A 22,683-nucleotide genomic window follows, 5' to 3' on the forward strand; every position below is an offset into this window, starting at 1 on the left:
AGAAATAACTAAATAACTTAATCACTATTTGCCTAGACATTGTAGAAAGAGACAGGCCATGCTGGTGACTCACACAATTTGCTGTCTCTGATTTCTCCAGTTTTATAAAAGCTTCTCTTACCATTCTTCATTACCAATCTAAACAAAGTGACTACAAAAGAAATTGTGTGATAAAATAAACTGTGGCCTAAAACCTTCTAGGATACACATGCCTACTTAATTTTATATGCACTAGGGGTCATTGCAATGATTACTTACAGCATATTAACTTTAGCATGTGTATAATTGTTTCCAGGATCAGTGAAGAACAGGTCATCTTTCACTACACAGGAAGCTTAATGAGGGATGAAGAGTTAAAATCCCAGTTCTGAATTACTCTGAAATATGGGATTTCAGAATATGTATCTAAGGGTTACTTTTTCTGTAAATTTCAGCAGAAAATTCTAGCTAACCATTTTAATATATTGGCTTACTCTGTGTTACTTTACACAACAATCTGCTGTACCTAAGCATATTTTGCATTAGAGAAGTGATTGACTTTTACAAGGAGAAAAAGGTATTTTGAGGACGTAAAAGTTATATATAAAAAAATATTCATATTCTTAAGTGAGAAAACTGTAAGAAATTACTAGATCTTTGTGGAAATAATTTTCTCTGGTTTTCTTTTTACATAAATTTTTGTTATTTTTGCATCTAAGACCACTTTGAAGGAAAATAAAAGCAAAGACCTAGAGGAACAGCATCAACCTTCTGTCATTTCATGAAAGAAACACAACTTCTTTGTTCATTAGTTTTATAAATTTGACCAAGTATTACTTCTTCTTTTGTAAAAATCCATTTAATTTGAAAAAAAACCTTTTAACAGCATCTGAAAAATGATTGTCAGAAAATACTTTCTTACAGAGGACTTTATAAGCACTTTGTTTATACCTCTAAGGGGCAAACAGGGTTGATGCTTTCCATTCCTCACATGCCTGTGATGAGATGACTGGCAGCAGCTGCCCAAGTGGGAAAGGGCTGCATCAGAGTCTGCTTCCCTCAGAGCTGCCAGGTTTCACCTGCATCCTGGGATGCAGGAGGGTCCCACAGCTCTGGGTGTTCAGAGTGGATTGGCAGCTGGATGGGTCAGGAAACCTGCAACAGGAAGGAGGTGAGGTTGTCTTGCTTTGTTGTTTTCATGACTTTTGTCATTAATGAGTTATCCTTTTTTTTTTGTTTGTTTGTTTGTTTGTTTTCTTTTTCTGATGAGGTGAACTTGTAGCCAATAAGTTTAATTTTTTAAACAGTTTAGGAGTATATTGCATGGAAAGGGAGAGTTTGGGGTTTTTCCTTGAATTATTCACAACTGTGATTTTATTTATTTATTTATTTATTAGCTGTAAGAGTAAATTACCTGCTCAACTGTTTCCTTCTTGACTTCTGTTTTGACAGACTGCTATTCTTCTGTTTTGACAGACTGGTCAATCTCCCATTCACTTTTCTCCTGCATTTTGATGTCATATGGGGTTTGGAGATTTTGGGGAGCAGGCAGAAGAAAGATGTGAGAGAAGTTACACCATCATTTTCTACAAATAAGGCATTTCCACGGTAAGAGAATGCTTTAAAACATTTAATTCTTTCAGTACAGAAATGGAGTAATAGTCTCATAAAGAAATAAACAGGTAAAATTACTTTTGTAGGGCTTTAGAGAGGCAACTGTTGGAACATGCATTTGAATTCATGAGCACTGAAACAGAAACTATTCCAGATCTACTTAGCTCTAAAAATGAAGTTTACCTTGCTGTAAGTCAGTGTCCCCTATGGACAAAGGCTATAGTATTATAATGATTTCATGCAGCTCAATATGACTCTAGGAGCTACAGAGTTCTCTGAAACCTAGTGGAGGCCTCTGTGCCTATATTTTAATGCACAACTGTAGCATCTGAGGTATGGATATAGCCTGTTTTCTCAGAAGCAAGTCTCCAGGGTTGTAATGCATATGTGTTTAAGTATTTTTAACTGAATACAAATGGGTGTAATAAATGTAGGTACCAGTACTAAGACACAACTTTTGACAGGGCTTTAACTGAAGCTTATCATCTGGAGGTTATTGCAGCTGGGGAAAAAAAAAAAAAGATGAATAGAAATAATGAAGCTGCAAAGATGGTGGCAAAGGTGAAAACACTGATAAGGAATTTATCTAGTCAGAAGAAAGAATGGGAGCAAGGAGACTACTTGAGCCAACTATGCTGTAGGAGCAAATTGACAAAGGAACCTCATTTTAGGCAGCTGAATAGGCAAATGTGAGGAAGGAGATTTTGGTCCTTCCTTTTGATATCAAGGTTAGAAGGGGAATGAGTGGCTGGGTTACTTAAAGGATATAAAAGGCAACTGTCCACAAGGTTGCCCAGGAGGCAAAGAGTGCAGTGGGACAAGGATGTAGGTGGAAGGTAATAATGTCTGGTATTTCATTATGTTGGTAATGATAGACTATTTCATGGAGTTGAGTCAACAAGCTAAGAAACATAGGAGTGGAATTACTTAAATCTGGGTTTACTTCATATGGAAAGTGGGTATAGGGGGACATATGTCAATAGCAACAGTGAGTATAATGAGGATTTAAGTGGCAACATGTTTCACAGTGATGCCATAGCCAAGTCTCATCAAGGAACTCTTGATGAAATCCACATTCCCAGAAGTATCTAAATCTGTGAAAAATATGTGGGGCAACTGTAACAGCAAGGGCAAGACTTCATTTTGTGGGGAACACCTCTGTGTGGGAGCCTGAGAGAAGAGGCTGTGAGCTGCACCCTGGGCACAGCAAAGGGCTCAGGGAGCTGTGGCACAGCCAGTGAGGGACACAGCAGGAGCCAAGGGCTCCCTGGCTCAGGAGGAGCAGCCAGGCTGGAGTGCTTGGACTGTCAGGGGTGGATAAAAGCCCAGGGGCTCCTTTGCTCAGGTCCCTCCTTGGGGCACCAGCTCAGGCTGGTTCTGTGTTCCTGTGCCATGGACAAATGGCACTGGGGAACGAGGTGTCTGAGACTCTGCCATGGAAATGCTGGGACTGAGCAGGAGAGGAAAGCTGGTCTGACTGTGGGTGGGTGTGCAGGGAGCCCAGCAGGGACCTGCCAGGCCACTGGAGCCACCCCTGAGAGGGGGTGACAGTCCCAGCAGGGACAGCCTATGACAGTGGGAGGGTGGCTGCTGGAGAGCTTCGTGAATGATCTCTCTGGGAAGTTTCCTTATCAATAGGAAAGAGATACCTGGTACTGAGAAGCTCTTAGAAAATCCCTGCAGACAATCTAACTGAGATGTTAATTTTCCTTCCAAGAGCCCCAGGCTTGTCATTGACATTAGGGGAGTACTGGAGTGAAACAGCAAATGTTCAGGCAGGTTGCTGAGATTATCTGCTTTGCTAACCAAAATACAAAGAGGCAGAACAACAATTTTGTGTGTGTATTATCAGTACTCATAAGGGTTATTACAAAGCAACAAAAGAATGATAGAGAATAGAATGCACACTGTGCTTAGGAAAAAAACCCCAAAACACCGTATGACTTAAATGTGCTTAAGAATATGAAACCAGAACTTATATGGCAGCTCTTTTAACTGGGACCTAAAACATGAAGCATGAATATGAAGCTTTCTAAGTGATCACAGACTTATGAGGGGAGGTTGTCTAATTCCCATACACTGCAGATATTGGCAGACAGCACAGGAGTTCAAAGCTCAGGCTCAAAGTCACTTTCTCCTAGATGGATGTTACTTGATTTCTGACAGAGCTGGCAATGTTCTCTCTCCTGTTACACACTTATAAGCTCTGTATGGCTTGTCAAGCCAATAAAGTCTCACTGAACTGAGACTGCTTTCTAATTATGGTATATGACAATACCTGTGGAAAATCATTGCCTTCAATAAAATTGCAGAGGTGGAACTGATTGGAAGTTAGTGAGAGATCTGGTAAACAATGCTCAAGAAAGAATAGGATTCAGCGTTCTCACCCTTAGTTCAGTTGTTTGCACAGAGCTAATGAGAACAAAACCCAGTAAAACACTCTGTGTGATGTGAATGGTGATGCAATCCTGCTGAATGCAAAGATGCTATTGCCACAAAGAGAGCTTTCAGCTTTCATAGAAGTACATATTTGCACAATCAAAAGAGCCTCAATGATTCTCTGAGAACATTTGTCTTTCCTCTTTTAAATCTAGCTTCTAATGCTGAATGTGAGCAGGTGAGGTTTCAATCCATGCAATATGGAAGTCATTATTTCTTGTCTCTTTAATATTTTTATTTGGGTTTTTTTTCTGTTTTGTTTTTTTGTTTTTTTTTTTTTTTTTTTTACTGTCTTTTGTACTTTTTCTCTTTATTTTACTTTTCTTTTGCTGTAGAGAAAAAGGTTCTCCACATTCATACATCATTAGTCCCTGATGAACTCTTTGCATTTTTTCACTAAAATTTTCTGTAAAGAATAACATGTCAGGTTATTGTATAGAGCAATAGATAACAGTGTATCAACAGATATATCGAGTTTATCTGAATGCATATTTAAAAATGCCAAATGTGCTTTCAAGGCACTTCTGGCGTGTCTTTTGAATCTCATTACAATGCAACCTGGAGGGAGTTTGGAATCTGAAACAGAAGTAATTAGTTCTTTCTTTAAAGGAAATTTGCCCTTGCTAACAAAAGGCCATTATGATTATTGCAGTATTTAGTACATATGAACTACTGCAAATCTAAGTGTAGGTCTGCTGTGTTTGAAAAGGCTCAAAATAAAAACAAAATATTGAGGATTTGATGCTGATATAACCCTGACACCACAATGAAAAATAAACATTGTTCATTACAAATAAAATAGCAAGTGAGGTGACTTTTAAAGATTTCTATCCCAACATATTGCTTGACCCCACAGGTGGTTGGGATGGACTATTGTGATCACAATACAAGGAGTGGGTTAACATAACTCAGAACATAGATGATAGTAAAGGATGGGACCTGACAGGTGTTTTTCATGTTTTTCCCTTATTTCTCTTTTGTTGGTGCGGAATTAATATGTCATCCCTGATACTTAATATTCATATCATGTTTGCATACTCATCTGGGGAGCTGGACTTTGTTGTTCACTGTAGACAACCCCCTTTTTCTTGAGATTCTCATCTAAACAGATGCTGAACTGAGATCTGGAGGCTGTGTGGGATAGTCTGAGGGCTTCATTCTAAATGGCCATTGCCAAGCAGAAATAAACCAAAAGTAAAAACTGCTGCTCCCAAGGATTTTGTGAAACTCCTCAGTTCTGCATTTCTGGTGGTTCAAGGGTGGCAGAAGTGACAATTTCTCATCCCATCAGGACTAAACAGGATGTCACAAAAGAGGTGTCAAACGGAGCATTCTGGACCCATGGGTTTAAAGCTGAGGAGGGTTTAAAGCTGATCTGGTTGTGCATTTAATAGTTTAAATGTATCCATTAAAAGAGAGAAAAAAATTTGGGGCTTTTTTACTGATTTAGCATTTTTCCTTGCTATTCTCTCTTCATTTACTTAAATAGAAGTGTTGTTAATGCTTCCAATTCTTAAATAGGGAAGTTTGATCTAACTTGGTGCCTTGGTTTTTATAGAAACCTTTTAGAACCAAGAAATTAAATGGGTGAGCATGCCAGGTTAAATGTTTCCCATTGATTAAAAGTGCATAAGGCAACATCTGGTGACAAAATGAAGCCAGTTCTGGACCAATTGAAAATAAACATTCACTAATTTTTTTTTTTTTTTTTTTTTTTTTTTTTTTTTTCCTTGCTAGCCTTGAAGTGATGCAGTTGATATCTGTTTTTCTTTCCCCATGGTTAGTAAAGTTTCTAATTCTTCAGTGAGGTGCATTTTAATGTCCATGTGGATAAGGAAATTTTGCTTTGTCCACACATATATGAAATTCCTATATTTCTTGACTATCTGTTAGTGCATTCTGTTACTGTCATCCTAACACTGCAACTCTGCCACGCCCTTTTGAAAAAAACCGTTCTTAATTATAGAGGTTTAAAATTCTAATAAATGCCTAAAGGAGATTTTGAAGTACTGAATGCATTTCATTAATACACACCTGAGGGGGAAAAATGTAACATTTCTACAGTTCTCTGGTTGAAATTTTACACATCCATCTTGCTGTTTGTCCTCATGACACTTTGCTGGCACATCCACCAAAGCTGCTGCTGTCATTGGAAAAGTGAGTGAAGTGATTCTATCAGTGACTGGTCACAATGGAGCAAGAGGATTATGCAGCTGTAAGAGAATCACAGAAAGCTTTGGGTTAGAAGGCACATTAGAGACCATCTCATTATATGGGCAGGGACACCTTCTGCTGGACCAGGCTGCTTAAAACCCAATCCAGCCTGAACTTGAAAACTTCCAGTTTTCAAGGCTTGAAATCTACAGTTTTTCCTGGTAATCTGTTCCAGTGCCTCCTCTTTTAAAAACAGAGCAGAATTAAGAAAAAAGAAGAAGTCAGATATGACTTTTGTGGAGGTATTTTTACACAATATTTAACAACTGCAGTTGTTATCTCCTGCTGGACATTGCTTTTGTAAAAGTCTCATTCTGAGTAATGTTACTAGAAACATCTTTCAATGATGTTGATCTCGTAAATCTAGGATGACTTAAGTGTTGTTGTTTGTCTCTAGGGTGAATCATTATTGGTTAAAGAAATGTTGGTACCAACACAGTTAACATCTCATTCAAAGGAATGTGAGACATGCCTATCACAAGTTTTTTGGGTTTTTTTCCTGTCAGTCTTTTCCTAAACAAAATAATAATATTTTTTTTATACTAGTGAAATATCATGGTGTCCTATATTTTGCTATGATTAAATTAGATTTTAAAAGTTAAAGGTTAACATCTTGAGAAACCATGTTTTTCTGGAGTGTTTTTTCCAGTGTACTAAAGATCTGCAGAAGCAGCCTTGGGCTAGTTCCAAGGGTTTGGAATGTGTGTGCCTCCTCTCACACACAGCAGTGTGTGGCAATACCTGCTCCAGTCCAGGAAGTGTGATAACCATTCCAGAATGGCATTTCACCTGACTCAATCAGCTCTACTTCTGAGCAGGGCTTCCTGATGCAATTCTGAGAGCATCTCAAACACAGAAAATTTCATTTCTGCACTGTGTGGCCACTCAAATGCACTCTGTGCACTGAGGAGTGGTTGAGTCTTTGGGCTGTGGGGATCCTGGATCTGAAAAGCTGCTGGAATTGTGCTGCATTGGGGAAGGCATGACCATGAGAGTATGCTGGCAGTCCCCACATTATCAAAAAGGCACTGACAGGAAATTTAGGGAGCATGAGCCACTGCTGGCAAATCCAGCTCAGGCAAATTTCACAGGCAAGTTCAAGGTTCTTTACGAGGTTGTCCTAGCAGGGAGGAAAGCAGTGTGACCCTCCTTTTTCAAACCCATTTGCCTCCAAATTGTTATCATTCCTGCACAAAGTGATGAGGAAAAATTGCATTGATGGAAATAAGAGCAATCAGATAAAGTGATGGGAGTCTCAGACATACAGTAATCATTGACTCATGAATGCAAAGCCCATGGAAATTGTTATTGTCCATCTCATTAAGAAGTAGTGTTACCATTAATTTTTTTTTTGCATTGTAAACTCAGGATTTAAGCACTGTGAAGGCATATTTTTTTCAAATTGTCAAAATTTCGTACTACAGTTCCTGCTTTACTGCATTTTGAGTTTTGGATGGGAAATTGGAAATCTCAAATTCAGAAATATCAGCTATACAAAACTTGGCTTGCTCTGAATTCTCAGAGAGGTGGTTCTATCTATTAAGTCTTACTTTTGCAGTGTGAAGTACAATTTGCTGGAGCAGCTGTTTAAATCCTCTAATGGTATAGTGAATTTAACTTGATATGTTATCTTCCTCTTAATGAATCTTTGATCAATTTGTATCTAGTTCATTTTTTTTTTTCATGCTTACTGTCCACAGGGGAAAAAAAAAAAGAGTAGAGGGGCTTAATTTAGAAAGGTCAAAATGGTAAACAAATTTAACAGGGTCAATGTACTTCAGAGTGTAAAACCATGTCAGGTTGTGGAAGGGTCGTTTTGGTCCTAATTCTCTGCATCACATAAAGGTGTCAGTCCTTCTTAGAGCTCCCTGATGCTAACAAAGGCAGACAAGAGCTGGCTGTGAGACTGGGCTTTGCTGTGGTTTTAGATTTCTACTTTTCAGCAGAGTATTTCAGTGTGTCACAGTGTAGGAATAGCCCTTCACAGCAGTAGCACAGAGCTGCATCACTTGCTACGTGCACAGCAGAGCCAATTAGTAGTGATGAGTCTGTTTGGTGGATTTGATTTGGTAGGATGTGGGCTTTGTTTTGTTTTGTTTTTTTTCTCACTTCCACACCTGTAGCCAGCACATGTATTCTCCACATGAATGATAAAATTCTTAATATTGGAAAACTACTGCATGCAACATGAAGTAAACAGTTTACTTTCAGCAACAATTTTGGGGGCCCAAATAAAATTTTCAAAGAACTTGACATTGGAAGATGGAGCATAGGAGTTTGCTTTTTAAAATAAAAATGGTTTCCTTGGAGAAAAAACTCTCAGATCCATGTTTTCAGCTAGCTTTGTAATCAGACACATTGTTGAAATGTTTTTGGCCAACAGACAAATCCTGTGATGATTTCAAGGCAGGGTCAATTAAAATAGACAAATGTTTTTGCTTTCTAGGGAAGCTTTTGTGTCAGTAATGAAACAAATTATGAAGTACTTCAAAACAAAAAATAAACACAGACTACCAAGAGTTTTCATTTGGGAACAAGTAGCTGATAGAATGGCAGGGAAATGTACTGCTTATGTGCAAATCTTGTACTGCTACTGCTCTAATACCAGCACTAGTAGTCCCATTAGATTAATTACTCTTGAATTCAGAGAATCTGCTCATTTGTAGAAGTCCCCATTAGTGTAAAGCAGGCCTGTAGCAATGATCTCAAACAAGGCTTAAGAGCCATAAAAGAGTAGATTTGGGTTGTTTTTTACACTTTTTTTTTTTTTTTTTTTTTTTTTTTTTTGCAATGAGTACTTTACAGACTCTGTCTAACAAATAAGTCACAGATTTTGCAGTGTGTGGTCATTTTTTGCAATGGGACCATGTGGTTTTAGCTGGAATGTATTGCTTTCATGGCACAATGGTAAAGAAAGAGTGTTTCTCCTGCAATTCTCTATAATATTAATAAACACACTCAGGATTAGATAAATAAATTTGTTAAAACATACCTGTCAAGAACATGTATTTGGGGAATCATCACAGTGATGTGACTTCAAAAAGGCAGAAGTCTTCCCATCTGGAGCAGCCTGAAAGACTAAAATCCTGCAATCTCCTCCAGACAATGAACTGCCATTTTTTGTTTCTTCTATTCCCTTTGTGTGTTTAACCACTGCTGTATTTCATGGAATTGTGGTCTTGTCCATGTAGTGACCCTACACACTGATGTTGCATGCCAGGGATCTGGGGTGGGATGAGCGGTGATTAAACTGATTATTTCTGCCCCAGCTTATTAACTATTCCTACTATCATCAGTAAAAAAAGGAGCAACTGCTCCCAAAGTCTTCCGGCAAATAAAGGGGAGAATGGGAGTGGCTGCTCAGCATCTGATGGGATAAAGAGGAGGCAACATTGCCAGAATAAATAGAAGGCAACCTAACTGATAATTACCAATAGAGCAAAGATGGCAGTGGTAAGAGCAGTATAGGAAAATAAACACAGGCATAGTGAATGTTATCCATTAATGTATGTATTACTGGGAAATATTTCTATCACTCTGTTTTGCAGATATTTCTGTAACAACTCAGGGGAGGCATAGTATTTAGAGATCCTTTCTTATTTCCAAAGCATCAGTAAAAAATATACCATGTTTGTGTGATTTTTGCCATGTGATGATACTTTCAAGGCTGCTATTAATCCTTCCCATAGGTTTTCATTGTTGTGGGTTTTTTTTGTGAACTGTATCCATCTCCTGTTTTCTTGACTTTCTTCTGTAACTCCAGCTCTGTAAATTTGTGCCCCTTAGTGTGACTTAATCTAAGGAACAGAGGATCTCACATGCAGCTCCCAGCCCCAGAATCACAGAGCTTTGCTTGGGTGAGGTCTTGTTTGAACACAGAAGTGTTACTAATGTTAAGAGAAGCTGTTCATGTGATCTGTAGAATGTGAATTGGAACTGGAGCTCAGAAACATTTGCAAGATTATAATACTATATTCAACTCAGCCTTTAGACTCATCATATATGTCCAATTGTTTGAGAAATGAAGCTTAGACAGCAGCCCAGCTTGCAATATGTCAGCCCTCTTATTGATGCTAGGATAAGAGTAATAAGCACATGATGTGAGATGTCACACATGCACAACACACTGAGAAAATTTATTCAGTTTTCATAGTACAAACTATATTAGATACTGGTTTGTGCACATTTTTTGGTTACTCTATGATTGATGTGGACTGTTCACCTGCAGAAGAAAACTAGAAGACCAGTTTAGCAATCTGTGTCCACAGTCTTCTGCAAGTTATTCTTGGCTTCTAAGCAACTGCAGTGAAATATTTATAAAATATCTAAGCAGGATAGAAGATTATAATATTTAGGTAGTCCTTAGTATGTTACCCTGCTTTATCTGGTGACAGAATGTTATATTCAGCTGATTCTGTATCTGTTCTTGCTGCAAACTTGGCAAGTGTAAACTGGCAATTGTCTGGGGAAAGGGAAAGCAAGGGCAGAATTGGTCTGACAAGAATGGATGCTTACTGCAATATTCTTTTACTCTTGTTGCAATATTCACTGCTAGTTTGAGTTTCTAGAAAAATTGAATTGGCAGGCTTAGTACCAAATCTACAACTGGTTTTAGAGAGCACTGTATTTAAGTGTAAAATAAAATTGCTTTATAAAAGAAAACAGAAGATGTCATTTGGAGAGGAGAAAAAAAAAACTTAGTTCCATCCATAATTTTTACGGAGGAAAAATTCTCTATTTAAAAGGGTTGCAGAAAACATGATTCTTGGAGAGGTAACTGTCATAAAGATGGAAACATTTTGCTGTGCTTTGAAGAGCCCCACAGCAAAGATCTTTGAAATGGTCCATCTCATACACCAGCTGAACAGAGAACAAATCAGCCAAAGGCAAGAGAAACTTTGGAGGGAGAATAAGACACCAGTTTTTCATGGCATCATCAGTACAATAATGTGGAATGCAGCAGATGTACAAACATCATGCCTTGCTGCTGCTAATTTTCTCTCAAAAGAGAAGAGGTCATTTACAAGAAGAGAACCTATGTAGATTTTTCAACCAGCTGTGTACATGGCTGGTAATTTGGCAACACCCTTTAAAAAAAACATTCTTGAATCCATGGAATATTTTTTGTTGTTCAAGTATAATAACTTGTTTATTTATTTATGTAGGAGTAGTGTCTCAGACAGCAGAATCATTGTAGTCAAGTGGCAGCTCACTTTGCAGGGCTCTGGAGCAGTGAACCATTTTTACATTTTCTTTGTGCCAGAGCTTCTCTGGCCATGACATCTAAGTCTCTGGAGCCCCTAGAGCCACTGAGGAAAAATGAGGCTTCAGATTAGAAGTGCATAAATCTTCCCTTCTTTCACTGTTCCTCTCCCAATGCTGTGAGAAACTTCTGTACTTGCTTTTCCTGTTCCTCCTCCTCATTCTCATCCTGACTGCTCTTTGCTTTCTCCTCTTTTCCAGATGCCATCACTCTTTTGTTCCCCCTCTCTTACTTACCTCTCAGATCTTTTCTTCCTGCCTTTGGCTTCTTCCTCATTTTTTTCCCCTTGTCTCAGAAAAATAATTTATTATCCAACTTGACAGTCTTTTCTAGTTTTCTTTAGTCAGTGCTTGCACTTAGAAAAAGTTAGAAAAAGTTTATTGCCTATAATATATGTGCATAACTAATCCATGTAAATTGCATAATATGGAATTCTAATTAGTGTTAAAATCTGAATGAAAACAGTGAAGCTTCTCTTCCAGCTCAGGTTTTCTGCTACAGTCAGCATGTTGCTGACTTGGAAACTGCTGGTGTTTTCCAGAGCAGGAAAAACAAAATTTTGCTAGGTGTTCCAATGCTTTGTCTTGCTATTTCTTGCAGAAAAGCAAACAGAAAATTCTCTATTGAAAATGCTTTACAGCTGTTTTGCACAAGATTATCTGGGTAGACAAAGTCACTAAGAACTAGAATATTTGCCCTTGAAACACCAGACACAGCTATGGCAATGTATGTAAATAGTTATTTGGGCAAGACACATGAATTGCAGAACTATGGTCAGATTATGAACATTGCTGTATGAGTACAGGTTGATATAATGGAAAGCTTTCCTTGTATTCTACACTCTTTAAGTCAGTATGAAAACTCTCTGATGCTTTTCTGTAATGGATGTTTTTAACAACACAAGACAGGAATGTAATCAGGTTGAACAGTTCCCATTCTCATTCATGATCAGGTTGATAACCTTGTGTCCTGATTGTAAGTGATGTACACAGCAGGACTTCAACAACACACCTGAGAATTTAACTCTGGTTTATTTTTTGTTTATGCTAGAAATTGTCATGAGGGCCTTTTCCACAGCTGAAAAGGCCATTTCTATTTCTCCTTCTGCAACTACTGCAGTCAGTTGATTCTTGTGAACTTCTGCACATATAATAGAATAGTCAGGTTTTCATTGTAGTGTTTGAAGCAAAACTCTAGACAGTTAAGCAGCAAATGAAGAGATTCCTATGGATGAAAAATCTCAACCAAGCAAGTTTTCTATCAGGAATTTATATATCAATCTAATGTAAGTTCAGGGCATAAATACATGGTGCACTTTCTCTGAGACCTATCTAGATAACTCAGCAATTGTGGGTGTCCTCAAAACTATATTTACCACTAGTGAAAATATTTTCTGAGCCCTCTTATATCAAAAGAGCTAAGCAGCAGTGACATTGACTTTGTCCTCTGCTTGAAAAGATGAAGGGCTCATAAGGTGGGTAAGGGCAATATCTGTCTCCAGACACAGAAATGCAAAGTGTTGCAATGGAGAAGATTAGTGTTTGCATCCTTGAGTTTTGTTATGCTGAGTTTACAGATCTTTCAGCCAGTGGGAGATTATATTAGTGCAAGATTAGAAAATGAAACCAATGATGCCAAGCAGAGCACAAATACAAATTCAGTGTCTGACCTGATCCCATGGAGTTTTAAGTAAGGTGCAAGAACAATTAACAGGCAGGGTGCATAGGTTCAAAGTGAACAATGACTTTCATGTCTTGATGATGTTTTTATGGTTGGCTGATTTTGTTCTTTTTCTGTGGGTTTATGTTAGGAAAAGAGGCATTTATTTAAAAGGCAAAGGGAGTGTGTGTTAAAATAGAATGCTAAAGTAAAAGATTGGCATTTCCAATCTGACTGAAGTAAGGATTTGAGTAATTTTTGTATTCTAGAGATGAATGGAATGCACCACATGGCACCATTTTGAGAAATGTTTGCTCCAAAGAGTGTGAAAGGCATGGTTACAGTCTGAGATGCAAATTATTTATGACTCAGGAGAAGGAGTAATGTCAAATCAGGACTTCTACGAGAAGTTACTGTTTCTACATCTAAAACAAAACAGGAGGAAAAAAAAAAAGTTGTTTTTTTGGTGTTTAATTTATCCCATAATTTATCTCTGGTATTTTTATTTGCAGTCTAATCCCAGTGTGGATTTAGCCTTCTCCAAGACATTTAGGCTTCCTCTAATTCCCCGATGGCTGCAACATAATGTTGCAAGTACATTGAGTTATGCCAGCTTTTGCTTCAGATGTGCCTTCAAGAATATATTGACTCCTTTTAATAAAAAGTAATGATAGAAGTTAGGATTCATTAACTGAAGAACAGGCTGCAATTAAGTAAACTGGTAATTTTTGATGTGATATCTGAAAATTCCCCTACAAATTGTGGACTAGTGATTTTCTATGTGTTACAAATACACTCCTGTATTGACAAAAAAAGATAGCAAACAAAATAAGTTTGTGTACTAAGTTTTACAAGAACATTCTTTGCGATCAACTTAAATTCTGAATTCAGAAAACACGTCCTAGAGTTTATTGCAAGGCTGGAGTAATGCTGTAAAAAAATTCATAGTGAGGAACAGATTGTTTAAGAAACTCAATGTATAAGATGTGTGTTCCAGACCCTTTCCTAGATTCCACAAATTATGCTTGTCCCCATCTTCTGGTTGGAATAAAATGTATTGGGGATTTGTTCTGCTTTCTGAAAGTTTTGTTTGCAATATGGGTTACACAGAAAACTGCTGCTCTTCCACATTATATAAATCACTGAAGCAATTAATAGGTGATTCCTGGTACCTGGCTATGCTAATATGACTAAATTGGCTCCTCTGTCATTCCATATACTTGCAGAAATATGTGTTTATGTCTACAAAGCCACATGTACTATCCTCCTTCCTTCTCAAGGTATTTATCCAGAAGATGTCCAGACATCTTCTAACTTAGAAAAGGTAACTTTGGAATGCATCTTTTCCTTCTTTTCTCCCTACTTGTGCCTCTGTGTACCTGTATTTTGAAAATACAGTCTAGATATAAGGTGCATGAGACAAATTTGGGGCTGGTGGAATGGGGAGTGTTGGGGGTGTGTTATTTGCCCACAAGACTAATTTCCTTTTTGCCATGAGCTTATTTTATCCCCATGAGATAAGACTTGGAAGTGCATGAGATCTTGGATGGGACTTTGAATAACCTGGCCTAGTTAGAGGAGTCCCTGTCCATGGCAGGGAGGTTGGAACTAGGTGAGCTTTAAGGTCTCTACCAATCCAAGCCCTTCTGTGATATTTAGATTCCAAAATAACACTTGTTACTCCCACAGTTTGAGGCACAACACATATATATATATATACATGAATATTAACTGCTTTCAGAACAGTATTTTCCTGGAACACATTTTTTATCTTAAATGATCCTTAGAGATACATGTGTATGTGAGTGTGTAATACATATGCATAGATATATTTACAGGCAAAAATATGATAGTAATATAAAAATAACTGGGATCTGATTCAGATAAATTTGATCTTTCCTTCTCTTTGCAAAGTCTTCTGCATACCAATTAATCAAATAATTTTTGCCCCCATCTGTGAAATAGTGTTCACACTCATCTTTAAGCAATTTTAATCTCTGTATAAGCATCACTATCTGGAAGCAGTGATATTAATTAGATCAGTGAAAGTTCTTCCTGGGCATAATGACAGCTATATAGGAAAAAAAAAATGGCTTATCAGGTATTTTTGGCTTCATGGAAAATAGAAAACCTTACAGCTTCTTTGAGTTTTGGCAGTCACTTCACAGTCTCAGTAACACAGCAGAACATTCAGGCTTTTCAGACAGTAATCCAAGAGGGAAAGCAAACAAAGTGTTTCATCCTCAAATTTAATGCATGAGACAAATGACTGCACCTTGGGACTCACAGTATTGATAGAGGAAAATTGTGACTTTTAGAAAGTGTTGGTATAAGCATTTTTTTAAAATACTGCAAGACCAAGAGGAGCATATAGAAAAGCTTATTTAGAATAATGAGTGGTAAAGTTGCTAATAACATTGTGATAATTAAAGAACAGGAACTGTATCTGGAATCAGACTGAATGAGCATTTGATACCTATAGAAGAGTTCCAGAATTGATAATAAAGATTGTGGACTACTTAGGATATTGCTACTGATTTAGTGATAATGCAGTTTGTAGCTTTAAAATGTTGGTTTTGTTTTGTTTTGTTTTGTTTTCTGTAAAACTGCCCACCACTGCTACTATTGGTCACAATGCTTACTCATGTCCAGGTGTTGCTTGAAAGTAGCTTTAAATGCCAATAGTGAACAGCCTTAGGGGTTCCACATCTCACCAAATATATGTATTTTTCAAGCCTGAAACATGTTGTGGACTCAAACTCAGATTTTTGGGTTTTTTGGGGTTTTTTTGGTTTTTTTTGGTTTTTTTTTTTTTTTTTTATCAAGGAAAATAGCTTCCTTTGTCTAATATAAGTCGTGTCCCCCCCCCCCTTTTTTTTTTATTATTTTTTTGTGAAATTTTTGGGTTCTTTGTTGAAGAAAGAGGGGTACTTTTTTTCTGCATTATGTCATCTTAGGTAAAATCAGTGCATCTGAGAAGCTTTTATTCTCATTATGCTATAGAGGAAAAGCCTGGGAAATAATAAAACCCTCATTCAAGCAGACTGGAAGATTTTCATCTCATCTTGAGATGTGCCAGAATACCTCATAATTGGCAAACAGCTGCACTGTCATTTCCTTTGGGTGCAATTTTGTCCTGAGCACTGGAGAGGAGGCAGTGAGTGGTGAGGGAATGTCCTTGGGTGTGAGGCGTTGGGTACCTATAGCAGCAGGGGAAAGCTTTCATTCAAATGGCAAAAATATTTTCTGACCTTCTGATATACTTTGAATATTGATTTGTTTGGGTTTTAGGATATTAATTTAAATGAATTTTTTTGAGTCAGAAATATTGTAGTGCTTTGTTGCATGATGAAAATTATTACGTTTCCTTCATTAGATGTTTGCTAACAAGTGTGCCATCAATGCTATTTTTTATTTTGAGATTAAGTAAAGTATAATGTTCATAGCACATAATCAGCTATAGATTGGTAAATAAGAGCAGATTCCAAATGTGGAGCATTTTCCTTACTTCCAAAAAAACCCAATTTTTCCCCTTTTTTCCCCTGCTATATCAGTTTAGGTTTTGAAGACAAAACTGTCAAGAATTTTGCTGAGTGTACTTCACTTAGGAGTTTTGTGAATTGTGCAGCACGTATGGAAATTGGAAAATTTGGAAACAGATCTTCCAATTCAAACCCCAGACTTAAAAATCCAAACTAACCACTCTGTTCCTTGATAAAGTGTTGCAATTCTTATGCTAAGTTATAGCATTCTGAAGTATGGACTGTGGAAAGCCTCTATGAGACAGACAGGTATTAGAGAGAAAAACAATATGGCATTCCAGAGAAAAAGGTATAAAATAATTTGCTTAGCTGTGGTTTCTTTCCTTTTGTGTTTGCTTTTGCAAATAATCTGCTCTTCACACCTTAATATTTGCATGGACAAAATATTATTATAAAAAGAAAGAGAAAAGTTTGCAAAAGAAGATGATTTCTAAATACTGTGATTGTAGGTTTTGTTTAACTTTTAGCAACAAAAAATTCATTTTCTTTACTCTAACTGCCCCCTGTTTTGCATTCCTGCCTGTATGTGTGTGAGAACAATGATGGTGGAGTGTTGTGCTATTGAGGAAATAGGCAGTGGCTCTTCACACAATAATGGGGAAGTTTAGGAATTAGTTTCCTAGTTTCATATAGGAATGAGTTTGCCCAAATTGCTTCCACCTTCATGAGGGCAGAGATGGATGGGGTTTTCTGGGGACAGGCAGCATCATGGAAATGGGAGAAAGACCTGGCAACAGAATTGGTACCAATGCCTGTAATTACAGAGAGGAACAGTGATGGCAACTAGGACTGATCTTTTAGAAACCCTTTAAAGACTTGCTGGTAATACATCATAGAAAAATGTTAGCTCAGGTGGCCCAGGGGACAACTGCATCAACAGAAATGGAAAAATTAAGCCACACCATGTCCTCAGCCACCTATTGTAAACCCCAAGCCTGCTTTCCATCTTCATGTTAATTTTTCACTTCTGCATGATCCCTATTTGAAAATACCTCGATCCTTGCACAAATTCAGCAGCTGTGAAATAAATGCACCTACAGCATTAATTAAGGATTGAGTGCTCCCCATAACACATTCCTTGCAGATGATGCCAATAGACTCTCTGAATTCCTCAGCTTCAATCCACTCCAGCTCCAAGCAGCCCTCACAGCAGACTCACACAGATGCACCTCTTGTTATTCCCTGGGAGTCAGCAGAGCCATTGAGGAGAGGAGCCAGGCACGGAGCTGAGAAAGGCAATCAACTTTCTTTTTGTTTGAAGATGGGGGGAAGGCTTTGTCCACAATTGCAGCTGCACCTGGGCTCCAAATTGCTTCTCAGCCAGAGCTCTTTGGCAAGGCCAGGCACACCTCACCCCAGTGTGACAGCATCTCCTGTGAGCCACATTTACACAAACAGACCTGACCTGGTGTCCTCATCCAGAATAAGGTCCTGATCAGCTGGGTTTTTTTTCTCTAATTAGCCAGATAAATGCCCACTAACTTTCCAAGTGATTTGTTTGAGTAAGGAAGGCATTAGTATGTCTTTTGGTATTTATAGTGATTTTATGAAGCATTTAAGTATCCTTCAGAAGGGATCAAATTATGCACATATCAGCTACATACAGGACTGCTACATATAGGACTCGATTCAGCAATGAAAAAATAAACAGGGCAATTTTATTCTTTATTGCCCAGTTTTCCCCCTCCATTTTCACTTTGTTGTCTGAAATAAAATTAATAATAATACTATTTCTAGCATGTCTGAATGTCTATTGAAATAATAAATCAAGATTCCAAGGCACAAGTGTGACTTTAAAATACATAAACATTAATGATCTCCATTTTTCTCAGCTTTGCCTTTTTGTTTCTCACTTTGATAGCAAATCAAACCATGCTTAATAATCCAGATACCCAAGCTAAATTGTGTTCTGAGTGTAGAACAGTTTTTACCATGCAGACACGTAAATGGGCTTGGCAACCACTTTGAAATATAAAGAGATTCATAAGCAAAATATTCACCCCAAAAACCTACAGTTCAAAACATATCCAATTAGAATTCAGAAAGCAGATGAGTTTTTAAATGCAATCTTAAGCTTGGAAGGAGAATCTATCAGGAGATAATTGATTCCACCAAACAGAAACAATCATTGAAAATGTTCTGCCACCAGAGGACCCTAAGGGCTATAGAAATGGTAATAACTCTATACTTTTCCTTATGATATTTCTGACAGATTTCTACAAGCCTTTGTCCCAGCTCACTGAGCAGGCACCCCTTCTTCGTCACGCTACATTGCTCTGCTTTTGTCCTATTTCTCTCCTGCATGATGAAGGCAGCTGGGTTTTCACCTCCCTTTTCTCCTCCAGCAGAGCCAGAGGGGAGCCACACACCCCAGAGCCTGTGAGGGCCATCCCTGTGCCTCAGCAAATGTGTCACAGATGAGAGCAGCATCACCTTGAGCCTCTAGCACTGCTGGCATTGACAGAAAGAGCAGGAAAGGAGAGACAGGACCATCAGCTCTCTCACCCCTTTGCAGCTCAGGTGGAGGAAGGAGCAAATATTTGGATACTTCAAAGGCTGTCTCCTGCTCTTTCCTTCCAAGTCTTCCTTTCTCAGGGGAAAATGGTCTAAAATATGGCAAGCCTGGGCTGTGTGCCCTGGGTGTGCCACAATATAAATAATTTTTGCCTGTCCGTATGAGACACCCTGGAGGAGAGACTGTTGGTGTCTTTACTCCAAACAAATCATTTTGATGAAAGTCATTCTAAATAAATTAATGTGTTCTTACTTAGTGCCTTTTCCTTCCTCTCAGTAACAAACTGAGCATATCTCTGCTTTAGGTTTACAATTTCTAACCTTCATTATTTCCAAAACTGCAGTGAAAGACAAAGATTCTTCCTGATGCACTCAACTTTTGCTAGGCTTATCCAGTGGACAATCTGCCCCTAAACAGGAATATGATATGTGCTTTGATTTAATATTCTATTTGTCTTTCTCACTATCTGCACAAAGAATGTGCTTAGACAAGCCTAAAAGGAGTCTGTGGAATAATTGTTCTGGCCCATATGTAAACAACTCATATTTTACCTCTTGTTGATGCTCAGCAATTTTGCTGCTTTTTGGTTTTGCTCTTACTCTTTTTCATCAATGATTCAATTCATTTATAGTACTTTTATTTAAAAAAAAAAAGGTTTGCTCTGTGGGAGAGGGTGATTTATGGTTGGGGGCTCTGTGTGTATGACTGTGGATATATCAAACTTTCATTTCTCTTTTAGTGAGGTTTTTGTAATTAATCTAGAGTTGTGCTGACTGCCAGTCATTCCTGTGAGGAGTTCTTGGAGCCATTCTGGTCAGCTCTAGTTAACTAGTTTTAGATAGACACAGCCTGAGCATATGAGCCCAAGCAGATTCTTAGTGTCTTTTAATGAATCCTTGCTTAGACAGGGAAAAATATTGCCATAACTTAGGCAGGTGTATGGGCTGTGGTCTTAGTCTCACAGACATGAAAGACTGTGATGTTTCAGAGTCAAGGAACCAACCCAGCAGGATGGGTGAGTAGGGAAAGAGAATTTCCAAAAGCAGAAGCAAGAGGAGTTGCTGCTAATTTAAGCACCAGAGACCATCCTGCTTTGAGGTGTAGCAAAAAAAAAAAAAAAAAAAAAAAAAAAAATCATTTTCCTCTCTTTCTCTATATTTGAGACATAACATTCTTATTAACTTCCTATGTGCTGTCTCTCTGTTCTGTTTGCTTTTATCAGTTCTTCTGAGCCCCCCAATTGGGCTAATTTCAATGCTAATAATTAAAATCTTTCTGCATTAGTGTTCCCCAAAACAAAGCCAAAATATTGCTTCCAACTCTTCTGGCTCAGATAAGGAATTCTGAATGATGTATTACATCTTTTTTAAGAGTTAAAAAGCTAAAGTAATAGTTACAAATAGTTGTATAAAATCATGCCACTGAATGTCTGAAGCACTGCACTCAAGGAGAGCAATACAATTGACAAGCAATTTAAGCTAGAGTGTGAAAGGATGCAGAAATAACAAGATTTGCATGAAAAATATTGAGATCATGAGAACATCAAATTTAAACAAAAAACTCGTGTGCCTCATGACTAAATCATGAGAGCTGGCATTGCTGTTATAGCATTCAATATGCTTGGCTTTTGAAAATAGTTTTATAATGAGGGTGGAGTGTATCTATCTATCTGTACAGAAAATGAGCATTGTTTGTATCTAGCTGGCTCATTACTATGAGAATCAGGAATGCAAGACTCTCAAATCTTAATACAGGTCAGAAGATCTCAGATGCTTCCAGCTATGGTTGAGCCCACATTGTCAGAAAGATAACCCCAAACAAAGGCAGAAACTGACCCTGCTTTCAATCAGTCAATCAATCAGTGATTAAACAGTGCCACCAAACAAAGAAAAAATATTAAAAAAAAAAACAAAAGAAGAGGGAATTTCAATCAGGTAGCTGATTGTCTATTTATTTCATCTTATCAGTGACCATCATTTATCTTGGTACAGGATCTCTCATCCTCCCAGCTTTACTCTTGCATGACTTACAACCACCATGACAGATTTCTTTCATTTCCTTGGCTGCTGTTGTGCTTTCTGACATGCTGCATGGTCAAGAAAAAGCTGATGCATACCCATCATCTAGGGGAAAGTACAGACTTTCTGAATTTATGCTTTGTTGTATACTGTATCCCTGCAGGGGTGGTACTTCCAGGGATTCTTTTTCTAATTCCATGAATGAGTTGTCATAAATTAAGGTGCTTCAGGGACATTAATAATTTCTAAATTCTTTGCCAAAATTGAAGTGTCAAAAAAATATTTTTTCAAAACCATTTAGCTCTGAAACTTAATATTCCTCTTTAATTTTAGTGCTGCTTGCTGAGATTTCTTTAATACCTTATATTCTGAATATTTTAAATAAGCATGTAAGATGCCCACATGGGGATTTTTCAGTTTGTTTTTAAAATAGCTATCATCCTCATGAAAATGAGGAGCAGCATTTATATGGACAATCTTTTTTTTTTTTTTTTTTTTAACTGAATATAGAAGAGAGTAATTTCTGCTGTCTGTAAGTTGCTAGGCTCAGCTGCTTCATTACATTGTACTGAATATGAAATACACCCCTGGAAAAGATTCAGACTCCTCCCCTAAAGAAGCAACTGACATTTTCCTTTTTTTGTTTTTTTTTGTTTTTGTGTTAACTTTACAAGTTATTAAATTATAGATACTTCACACCACCTTATTTCTAATTAAAAGCAGTTAAATCAAACAGGAAACCTGGCTCTGTATTATAATTCCTGGCAGCCATGTGCCTTTTGCCATGTCCCTTTTCTTCATATACATCATATCTGACACTTTGTGACAGGAATGTTTTTGTCTTGAAAAATCAAAAATACAATCATATATTCCAAAGGCTGTAGAATTTGGATCCACTTAGTCTAGATAAGAACTTCATCCTTGTTATTGGTACAGCAAAACAGAAATATGGATCTTGCCTCAAAAAAAAAGTGATTATTGTATTAGGTTTTGTCTTTTTGAGTTTTCAGCTTAAATTACTGGTTGGATTGTATCAATAGGTCTTCAGTGTGTTTGTTTAACACAGGCTTAAAATGTTGTAACAATGATGTGTCCAGTATTACAAGAATTTTGTTAATAAAACTGCAGCACAGTAGCAGTAAAATAAACCATGAGGGAGGAAAACTGGGTATTAATGGGCAATTTCACACCGTTCACCATGACTCTGGCAATTAGCAGTAAAAATGAGATTATTTTACCTGGAAAAGGAGCCTTTTTCCAAACACTGCATTTTACTGTTCTCATCCACACTGCAAACACTCATGTGTTGGAAACCCCCCAGGAAGAGCAGACTTTTCTTCTTGCCAGAAATAATTTCTTTGTGTTGGCCATGAGGAAGGGGAGGGAGAAGGAAATTTCTCTTGTACCCTCCTGCCTCTGCCTGCCTTTCCCTAAAATGTG

At 37.7% G+C, this 22,683-nt stretch overlaps 1 long non-coding RNA gene across 2 annotated transcripts; it reads left to right on the forward strand.

Moving 5' to 3' along the window:
• Positions 1–1,021: 1,021 nt before the first annotated feature.
• On the forward strand, positions 1,022–18,672 carry LOC306806038. Of its 2 annotated transcripts, none has more exons than XR_013775368.1 (3): positions 1,022–1,150; positions 1,456–1,587; positions 17,795–18,672. It is a non-coding gene; the product is annotated as an uncharacterized lncRNA (long non-coding RNA). The 2 variants fall into 2 exon arrangements; XR_013775369.1 differs by having other exon boundaries at positions 1,029–1,150; positions 1,432–1,587.
• The last annotated feature ends 4,011 nt before the right edge of the window (positions 18,673–22,683 follow it).

This window comes from Erithacus rubecula, assembly GCF_903797595.1.
Source record: "Erithacus rubecula genome assembly, chromosome: 1".
Taxonomy (NCBI): domain Eukaryota; kingdom Metazoa; phylum Chordata; class Aves; order Passeriformes; family Muscicapidae; genus Erithacus; species Erithacus rubecula.